The sequence below is a fragment of the Cucurbita pepo genome, chromosome 9 (genome assembly GCF_057944985.1).
Source record: "Cucurbita pepo subsp. pepo isolate OVF chromosome 9, ASM5794498v1, whole genome shotgun sequence".
NCBI lineage: Eukaryota > Viridiplantae > Streptophyta > Magnoliopsida > Cucurbitales > Cucurbitaceae > Cucurbita > Cucurbita pepo.
In genome coordinates this window covers 9,319,973-9,331,081 of record NC_141806.1, presented here as the reverse complement: position 1 = coordinate 9,331,081, position 11,109 = coordinate 9,319,973, and the positions used below count along the sequence as shown (strand labels likewise).

Here is an 11,109-nt window from a genome sequence, read left to right as displayed (position 1 = left end):
TTCAAAGTATTTTTATCCTTTTACTTTGCATTTCTTTTCTTTTATTTTCCTTTTGTTTGTTTTCGATTTCATCTTTTTAGTCACGATTCGGTTTTTCGAAGCCTCGAAAATCGGGTCGTGCCATTAACACTACTAACATACAGGTTCCCCTACCACAGTCCCTCTTTACCTTATATAACATATGTCACATATTCATGCTTCGTAAATACATGACCGACTTAATGCACATTCCAGACCATAAACCTTTCCAGATAGACAAGGACCAAAGTTATTACGAGATTAAAACGCTTTCGAGGACGATTTTTTTTAGAGGTATATGATGTAACAACCATAAAAAAAAAAAAAAAAATAATAATAATAATAATAAAATAAAAAATAAGAAAAAAATTATAAGGGGTTTTTTACTTTCCATTAACCTCTCACAACTTCTCCCTAAAATACTTCCCCTAAAATACTTCTCCTACCAAGTATCAGTAATTCCTTCCTTAGCAAACAAACAGAAAACCAAAAGGTTTAGTTCTCTTAGAAGGAGAGACGTTGTTGAGGAGTCAATCATTGCGGCCTATTTCTGAGTCTTGCATCTTTCTTGAAAATTCAATAATTTCTTGAAAGTCTAAAAATGCAAACCAATCAAAGGCGGTCTATTTTTTTTTACGGATATTTTCATTACTGAGAAGACAAGAGTGAAAGACAACTCGGGTGTTATTGACCTACCGTAAAGACAAGTTAAAGACAAGTTGGACGTGATTAAAATACACTCTCCAACTTGAGGGGGAGTGTTGAGATATATTATTTATGGAATATATCCTAGATATTATATCTTAATATTCTTCCATTTATGGTTAGATTTAGAGTATATTTTATTTATTTATCAGATTTAGTTAGATATATATTTTTTCTATTTTTAGGTATTAGTTGATAGTTTGTATCCTATATAAACGTGGTAAACCTGAATGAAGATCATACTTTCGATCCCAATTCCTGAATGAAGATCATACTTTCGATCCCAATTCCTGAATGAAGATCATACTTTCGATCCCAATTCCTGAATGAAGATCATACTTTCGATCCCAATTCCTGAATGAAGATCATACTTTCGATCCCAATTCCTGAATGAAGATCATACTTTCGATCCCAATTCCTGAATGAAGATCATACTTTCGATCCCAATTCCTGAATGAAGATCATACTTTCGATCCCAATTCCTGAATGAAGATCATACTTTCGATCCCAATTCTATTTCTATTTCTCATTCTTAACAAGGTATTAATTTGGTTATAATTATTTAGATCTTTGTTGGAATATGACGATGACTTTTGAATACCATGATGCATTATGACGATGACTTTTCTAAGATACAACACTAATTGATGTTAATGATGATGAACGTATGAAGGCCAATGCATGCATGTTACCTATGGTGATGTATGAATAATGTATAGGGTTGTGTCATAAGAATGATTTAAAGATGAAAATCATAGGGACCTCATGTATATTGTGTGTTCACCGACGCGTACACTATGTTGACGATGATAACGATCATGCCTTGCATGATACTCGGGGGGGTGTGCTAACCTCTAGACGTCCGACTACGGACAATAGCCCAACTCTGATGGTTCCAGGGGGTGCAAGCTACCTTTGGACTAACACTCGCACGTGTGGATCATGTGTAGGGAAGTACTACACATCCAATTCGTTTGGATTGGAGGCCACCTCCATGATGATTTTAACAATAGGTCCCCAATCATAGTAGCATGTGTTTGCATTCCTTGACCCCAATACTCGGGTCACTTACGAAGTATTTCTTAAAATACCCCAAGTCGTGTGCTACTTCTATTTCAGGTAAATGCAAGACACCCTTATACGGTTGACCAATAAAAATATAATACATGTGCCATTTAAAAAAAAAAAAAAAAAAAAAAAAAAAAAAAACTTATGTTGGGTAGGATACAATTATATACCCATTAATTTATTTTATTTTTATTTAATTTTATAATTATTTTTAATTCTCGAGAAACATAAATTTATTTTATTTTTTTAATTTCATAATAATTTTATTTTATTTTATTTCATAATTTTATTTTATGAGTCTTTTTTATTCTGGAGAAACATAAATTTATTTTATTTTTATTTAATTTCATAATTATATTTTATTCTCCCCAAACTCTTTAGGCCCAAAAACTTTTAGAATGATAAAAAAATTTGACATTTTGTTCCAAAAAATTGTTGCTACCGAGTTCCAAAAAATTGGACTAGGAATCGTTAGTGTGTAAAACTAAAGTGATAACAACTACACCACAACAACTAAAAGTTTAGTAGTCTATTAAAAATTTTGGGATTTAAAGAAAAAAAAAAGAGAAAAATTTTAAAGAGCAAGAAGGAAATTAAGAGGAAATTAAGAAGAAATTAAGAGGGTATTAAAAAAGTAGGAGAAAAAAATATAAGAAATGAGAGAACATTTTCAAAAGAGAGATAATGGATGGAATATAGATAAATGATTTTTTTATGGTGCAGTCATGATAAGAAGTTTTTTCTTTTTTCTTTTTTTTTTTTTCTGTAAAAGAATACATTTGAAGGATCTCAAAGTGGTTGCCTAGAGTCTATAGTTGTGACTCTTAGTTGTGCTGGTTTCACATTTGTATTTCTTTGGAATTTTTTTTTTTATTGAATCCCAAATTCTTTGCCCGAAATAGTTTCGATGGCGTGAAAAAGGTAGTTCTTAGCTTCTCAATCTTTCAATTTCTGATTTGCTACCTCTTTTTGTTCATCTAAGTAATCAAGATCATCTATATTCTACACCAGAAATCTAAGACTCAACTACTTGCCAATATTCTTTAGAGCGAAGAAATTTCTCCATTAACATGCTCTAATGATCGTAGTGACCAACAAATTTTGAATTACTGGTTGAACAAAGTTGCCTTCGGTAGTCATCTTTGGCTGCAGCTGGAAGAGACCAGGCGCTCTGATGCTAAATGATAAATTTAATGTAGCATTAGATAAGTTTGCAAAGGAATGAAATTCAGTCCTTTATTAGGTGAAAAAAAACACTATATTTATGAGGCGTACAATGATTGATAGAAGAGAAAAACAAAATCCTCACCCAAAACAGAATATCATGCAAAAGATGGGCAAAAGACCACAGTAATGACCAGATAGTCATAATTACTAAAACCTAAAAATAGCAACTAAAACTTTTAGAATAAACTAACATGGCTTGTACTTTTAACTCTCCAGTGATGAGGACGAACTAGTGTGCCGTTTTATAACTTAGGGCATCTCTGACTACGTTTGCCTTTCCAGGGTGGTACTGGATATCTATATCGTAGTCCTCATTAATTCCAACCAACGAAATTTTTTTTGGGTGAAGAAGTATTTTAGGCTATTGGTGGTCCGTGTAAATTTGGGTCTTTTCTCCATACAGGGAATGTCACCATATCTATATTGCGAATACTACTGCGGCCGATTCTAGGTTGTGCGTAGGATAGTTTTTCTCATATTCTTTCAATTGGCGTAATGCATAAGCAACAACCTTACAATGTTGCATCAACACGCACCCTAATCTTTTTTTAGATGCATCGTTGTAGATTACGTATCCCTCCGAGCTTTATGATCACATGAGCATTGGAGTTGACACTAGTCTTTATTTTAGGTCTTGGAAGCTGGCCTCATATGCGTCATTGCATATAAAAGGTATGTCCTTCCTTGTAAAATGTGTAAGAGGCGAGGCTATTCTAGTGAAGCCTCGGACAAATTTTCGATAGTAGCCTGCTAACCCCAGGAAGCTTCATACCTCTGTAACCGTAGTTGGATGTTCCCATTTAGTGACGACTTCTATCATAGTGGAGTCACTTAAATCCCATTTTTAGACAGTACGTGTTCTAACATTGAGACTTTTCGTAGCCAAAATGCACATTTGGAAAATTTGGCGTACAACTTGTTCCACCTTAAGATACTTAAGACTTTTCGGAGGTGTTCCTGGTGTTCTTGATCCGTTTTCAAGTATATTAGAATGTTGTTTATGAACATCATAACAAACATGTTTAGACATTCCTTGAATACATGGTTTATTAATTTCATGAACACGACTGGTGCGTTGGTGAGGCCAAATTACATCACTACAAACTCGTAGTGACCATATCTTGTTCAAAGGTTGTTTTCGATACATCTCATTCCTTAATCTTAATCTGATGATAGCTTGATCGAAGGTCTATCTTGGAAAATACTGTCGCCTCTCGGAGCTAGTAGAATAAATCCTCGATGCGAGGGAGTGGGTAGTTGTTCTTTATTGTTCTCTTGTTTTACTCCCTATAGTTAATACATAGGCGCATGGACACGTCTTTCTTTTTCACAAACAACACCAGCACACACCAACAAGATAAACTAGGTCGAATTAAACCCTTTTATAGTAGATCTTGTAGTTGTAAATTTAGTTCCTTTAATTTCGTTGGAGCCATGTGGTATAGTGCTTTAGAGATAGGTCTAGTTCCTGGTTTGAGTTCTATCCGAAGTCTACAGCTCGTGAAGGAGAAACTCCTGGTAAATCCTCTAGGAAGACACTTGAGAATTCGTTTACTATGGATGTCGTATCCATTGTTTTCTCTTTTCCTTTTACGTCCACTGCGCATGTTAGTATAGCCCATCATCCTTGTTGTACCAAGTGTTTGGCTTTCATCATCGACACTATCTTTGGGGTGACTCTCGTGCAGGTTCCTTTCAACTTAAAGTTTGGTCTAGTTGGTGGCGAAAAAACCACTTTCTTCTTGTGGCAATCTATACTTGCATAGTTCTCCGCTAACCAAAACATTCCTAATATGACATCAAAATCTGTCATACTCACTACTTTCAAGTCTACGCTTATGATTTGTCCAGCCATTATTACTTGTCCGTCTTTTATCCTATTCTCAGTAACTAGATCTACTCCCACTAGGGTACTAACATATAATACATGCAATAAGGGTTCTACCGTGAATTCTCTTTGACTAACAAAAGGCATGGATATAAAGGAATGCGTAGAACTAGAATCAAATAACGTTAATATGTAGTGACTTAGTATAGATAGCGTACCTGTCACCACGGTGTCAAATGTTCCAGCATCCCCACTGGTGGATGCATACTCCTTTGCTTGCAAGCGGGTTGGCACAGTTCGCTCGCCACTTCCTAAACCTCTAGGTGGTTCTATTGGACTCTTGGTACCCTTCCCAATATAGTATTTGGTCGTTTGATGTTCACGACCACATCTGAGCATATCCTTGAGCCAGCCATACATTTACCTTAGTGTTGTTTTCCGCATTAGTGGCATCAAAGCTTCTCATGTTTCTGACCCCTCTCTTTATCCTTGGCATCTGTGTAAATGTTGGGCAGGACGCCTATCAGCGTATTAAGGCCTTCGCGTTGATGGTCGATAGTCTGTCCCTCTAGGCTCATATGATTGCTTCCTTCCGATAATGACCGCTGGTTCTCGATGTCTTTCCTCTTGAGACTTTTTCAGGGATTTTTGCCATTCTTAGTGCCTCCTCATACATCTTTGGGTTTATGGCTTCCACCATGTGGTAGACCTACAAGGCTAGGCCCCAAAAAAAAAAAAAAATTATATGTCATCTTTTGTTCAGTATCCATCAATGACGGTGTAAATCTTTTTAATCTCATAAGTTCTCTGTCATATTTGTCCACTGAGTGTCCACCCTGAGTCAGATTGATGAATTTCTGCTGTTTCTTAAGACACACCGCTTTGGGATAATACTTCTTTAGGAAAGCCTCCTTAAATTGATCTCACGCCATGATTCCCCCTCTTGGATTAATATTATCCTTATTGTCCGTCCACCATACTTACGCGTTCTTTTGCAGCATAAATGACGCACCAGGTACCTTCTGGTTGTTCAGACATTCCATTGACATAAATATGATTTCCATGGACGAAATCCACATCTAAACTTCTGTTGGATCTCTCGTAGTACTAATGAATGGGTGCGAATCATACCGCTTGAAGTCGTGTAGCCAGTTCGCTACTCTAGTAGATTGCAAGTGTTGGAATGTTGGGTGATCATTATGGCATGCATCATGACCTAAAACGACTCCCGCATCAAACTAGTAATAGGGTCTATTCCAATCACTGGTGCTGCTAGAGGTGGTGCAGCTTGTGGCGGTACAACTTTAGGCAATGCAGCTGCATCCTTCCTAGTTACTAATCCTTCTCGAGGTGAGCTCTCTTTAGCCTCACCTCTTCCTCTACATCTAATAGGGGGTCCTCCCCTTCCTCTTCTTCATCTTCCACATCCTCTCGGTGACATGGTTCTAAAAACCAAGATAATTCTCTTTAAGTCTATCATTTACTAACAATACAATATCATAGTACACATAAAAAATTCATACAACATTGCAAGCATATAATAGCGAAATTAAATCAAGCATCATGCTGCAATATATAATATAATTAAAGCTCGTCAATTTTCATGCTACATAACATTTAAAACATAGAGCCAATCACAAGAAATATCATCATGACATTTTCCTTTTTTAATCTAATGATTGTGTATATAATGGTGACAGAGCATCAATGATTGAACCATGGAACACATCAAGTCTACAAGATCTACGTTGTAGGCTAGTCTAGGTGTGTGAACTGCCTGGGATCCAGCTCGCACGTGTGGGTTGTGTGTAGGGAAGTACTACACATCCAATGTTGTCTAAATTGGAGGACACCCCATGACCGTTTTAACGATAGGTCCTAGATCATTAGTTACACATGTTTGCATTCTTTGACCCCATCAGTGGGGTCACTTACTTAGTATTTCTTAAAATACTCGAGTCATGTGCTATTTCTACTTTAGGTAAAGGCAAGACACCCATGTACCGTTGACGACGACATTGCAATCAGAGACCATGCCACATGCATAGGATGTTCTTATCTAGTTTTAAATATGTTTTCAAACTCGTAAGTCCATGACAGTGTTTTAAGTTGAAGTAATGTTTTAAGATAAAGATTATGTTTCACGATGATGTTTTAAATGTTTCTTCCACACAAGAGCATAGACTATGATGATGGTAGTGACTTTAGGTTAGTAAAAATTTAGGGCTATTACATGTGATGTGCTGATGATGTGATTTATGTTATGGTGTAATACGTTCGGCGATGTAATACATGATGAGACATGCATTATGATATGATGTTATGTCTATGACATCATGTCTATGATATGATATTTCTATGATATAATATGTTGAAGGACATGTTATGTGCATGGTACGACATAATATGATGTATGATAGGAATGATACGGTATTCAACCCCGATACATGTCTTAAAGACAATGTTGAAAAATGATATGATATGAAGGAAAATGGAAGGAGTTTTGTAGATGCATCAGGGAATGTCTCCTTTTACGATGTTACAAATGCGTACGTCATGAGACAAGAAAATGATCATTATTTCTAACATAATGTTGCAATGATCATGATCATGCCTCGCAAGACACTCGGGATTTGCTGACCTCCGGACATCTGGCTATGGACAACCAGCTCGACTATGATGGGTCTAGGGGGCGTGCAAACCGCCTGAAGACTCACACTTGCACGCACATCCAATTTTATCCAGACTGGAAGCCACCCCTACGATGATTTTAATGATAGGTCCCTAAGCATGAGTTGCATGTGTTTTCATTCCGTGACCCTAGTAGTGGAGTCACTTATTGAGTATTTCCTAAAATACTCAAGTCGTGTGCCACTTCTATTACAGGTAAAGACAAGACACCCCTGTAGAGCTGACGACGACATCACAAGTAAAGACCATGGCACATGCATAGGATAATGGTATTTCATTTCTTAGACTTTAGGTTAGTACACGGTGTTTTTACTTTTAATGTTTATTTTTTCTATTCAATATTTGGTTATGTTGTTTTAAATATATTTTCAAACACGCAAGTCCATGACAGTGTTTTATGATAAAGTTTTAAAGATTTATTTCTGCATAAGAGAGTACGTTGTGATGACGATAGTGACTTTAGGTTAGTAGACATCTAGGGTTGTTACAGTTGGTATCAGAGTTCTAGGTTATAGATTCTATAGACTAGCCTACAAGATAGGCTTGACATGTTCCATGGTCCCACATCTTATGCCCCCCCGATCATCATCACGTATGTCATGGATAAGATAAGAAAAGGAAATGTTGTTGATTTCATATGTTGTTACTGCTTGGTCATCATCAACTATAACTCCTAATTAAATTTTGACACCATTGACTGTATTATTGTTGACTTAGTTATATGTTTATTTTAATACAGAATTGGTATGATTTACCCAGCATGGAATATGAATGTTAATTAATATATTGATAGTGTTTAGATTAGTACGGTTTGTACCATGAATGGGGAGCTAGAGTTTAGTATTTTATGTCAGATGTCTTGAACATAGTTAAAATACGCAGTGTTATGACCATAGAGATGGGAAAAATGTATCAACGTATACTGACGATTAAATAGATTCAAAAGAAAACGAACAAAAAAACTTGATAGATGACAGCATCTTATAGTCTGCTACAGATATTAAAAGTGGTAGTGTCGAAAGGAAATTTCGTCACTATGAAGTATGTAAATATGAAATTTAAGTATGGGTGAAAAAAAAAAAAAAAATAAGCTAACACAGTAAAAGTTGAAACATTGTATACCTAAACTCATTTATGAATGACATAAATGACTTTAATGTGAGCTAAGCTCAGGAAGTTGTGAGATGTAGAAAACCACCCTGCCTAACACTAATTGAAAATTTTTAAAGTTACAATCGGGCCACATTGTGGATGAGATATTATGATCATGGTCAAAGTTTTATAAATATTTATAAACATGGATTGGAGTTTGAGATTTTTAAGATATCTTAAATTTAGGAATGATTTAAGAGTGATTTGGGAGGAGTCACAATGATTTAAGAGTGATTTGGTTGTGTTGCCTTTTCATATAACGAATGAAAAAATGTTAAAATGAGACCTTGAAGACATATGGACAAAAAAGTGCATTATTGGACCTTCAGCTAGGCTTAAAAGAAATTAACTTGTTGACAATGTAACGAAGGAAACTGATTAAACTATTGATCTTGTTGACAGAAGAAAGTAAGTCATCTAGAAGAAAGTGAGAAAATTGAAATTGAGGTTGAGGTAAGTATTTAAGTTCTCCAACATTAATGTCCACATGAATGTTGATTTCAATGCGCCTAAACCACAATCATACTAAATGGATTCTATTTTTCATGAAATTTTAGGAGAAGACTCAATATGATATGATAAGGTTATGTATGAAATTTGATAATAATTAGATTATGATAAAAGGCTAAACCAAGGGTAGGTGTAAAATGACTAAAAAATTCCCCTATAATTATATATAGTTGGCTTAGGAGTAAAGTGGCCCCTAAATGACATTTAATTGAATGAGACTTATGTTACAAGGCCATTGAAATATGTTGAGGATTTAAACCAAGATTTGCAGTGGTAAATAACCAAAATATCCCTATAAGAATTCTAAGATGTTTTCAAGATCTTAAATACTCAAAATATTACGAAAATTTGTGAGACTCGTTTACAATATAAGGGTAAGTATGAAAGATTTTAAGGAGATTATAACAACTTAGGGATATGAGCTAAGAGAAAAAGTATGTAACTACCCCTCAAGACACTTGATAAGAAATCAAGGTTTTTATGAGTACCAAGTGACAAGATACCTAGGAAAGATTTATGCATGTACTTGTTAAGAATTTTTCCTTAGTTGTATTTCAAGACTTAACAAAAAAACTCTTGAACGAGAACCCGAGATATTTTAAAGACATCCCAATGAGTAGTGCAACATGGTCTTACGACAATGACTACGTCGTAGGAAACGTATGAACACCTAGGTGTAGGTACTTAAACTATGTCACAAGGAACCCGTGAATCCTTGGACATAGGTATGTAAATTGTATCGCACCGAACACATGAAGCTTTGGATGCAAATATTAAGACTATGTCACGGGAAATGCATGAAGCCTCGTGCATTTATTTATTAAATATAAGGAACAAATTAAGGTAACAAAAGTCAAGAGATAGGAGTTGAAGAAAGTTCTCTTAAGTATACGAGTTGAAGAAGGATAATGTTTCAAAGATTTTCTTTTAAGTTTCAATGTGGTAGTTATGAGTGACTGTGAGGTCTTTTAACTCATTAATACCCACAACTTGTATAATTTAATGAACTAATCTTCGAGAAGGTTCTTAAACTAGTTTGTAATGGTCTAAATAAATTCTAAAGGGAGTAACCGGACAAACTCTTAATCGAACTTAAAGTTCTATATAGTGAGCGTTACACAAATTTCTCAGAGTATGAGTCTTGGATGAACAAAAATGTTTCCCATCGGCATCAATGTCATAGAATTTGGTATAGCGAACCATTTTAAACGAAGAGTAGTTTTCCCAAGTTACTAATGAGGTCGTGCAAAAACTAACCGTGATTCCTTCCTTCAAAACTAACCAAAAAAAGATTTTGTACAATTAACAACAACATTCCAAGCAAAGAAGCATGTTGTTGTCCAAGATTGAACTGGGGACCTTTAGTGTGTAAGACTAACGTGATAACCACTACACCACAACAACAAGTTGTCCATGATGTCCATGATCCAAAAATAGTTAATAATTATAAATTTTAATGTTTAAACAAAATATCCTTAGAATCTCGAATGGTTTCATCAATATTCTTTAAAAAAAAAAAAATTTTGAAATATATCTTTTACTTTTCAAATAAAAAAAAAAAATAAATAAATAAGTTTATTGTTAGTGAGATGAAACCGTTAATATCTTGTTTGAAAATACAATTCAACTTTCAAACGTTTCGTTAATACTCATAATTTTAAAAAGAAAAAAAAAATTCAAAAATATTCTTAAATCACTTTTCTCTTCAATTTTGTCTGGAACTCTCTCATTTATGAACATTTCCCAATATGAATATAATACAATTCAATATTCAAATAGACAATTTATTTTCAATCTTATTCTTGAGTATTTTTAAAATGGTGTTAACAAATTCATTCATATACATAAGAATACTTTTGAACTTTTTTAAAAAGATAATCAAGGGTATCATATGGTGGTTATCCAATGTA

General features: G+C 34.7%; 1 non-coding gene across 1 annotated transcript; it reads right to left on the bottom strand.

Annotated features, from left to right (window-relative positions):
* Window positions 1-10,530: 10,530 nt before the first annotated feature.
* On the bottom strand, window positions 10,531-10,603 carry TRNAV-UAC (transfer RNA valine (anticodon UAC)). Its single transcript has one exon. It is a non-coding gene; the product is annotated as a tRNA-Val (tRNA).
* Between the last annotated feature and the right edge of the window lie 506 nt (window positions 10,604-11,109).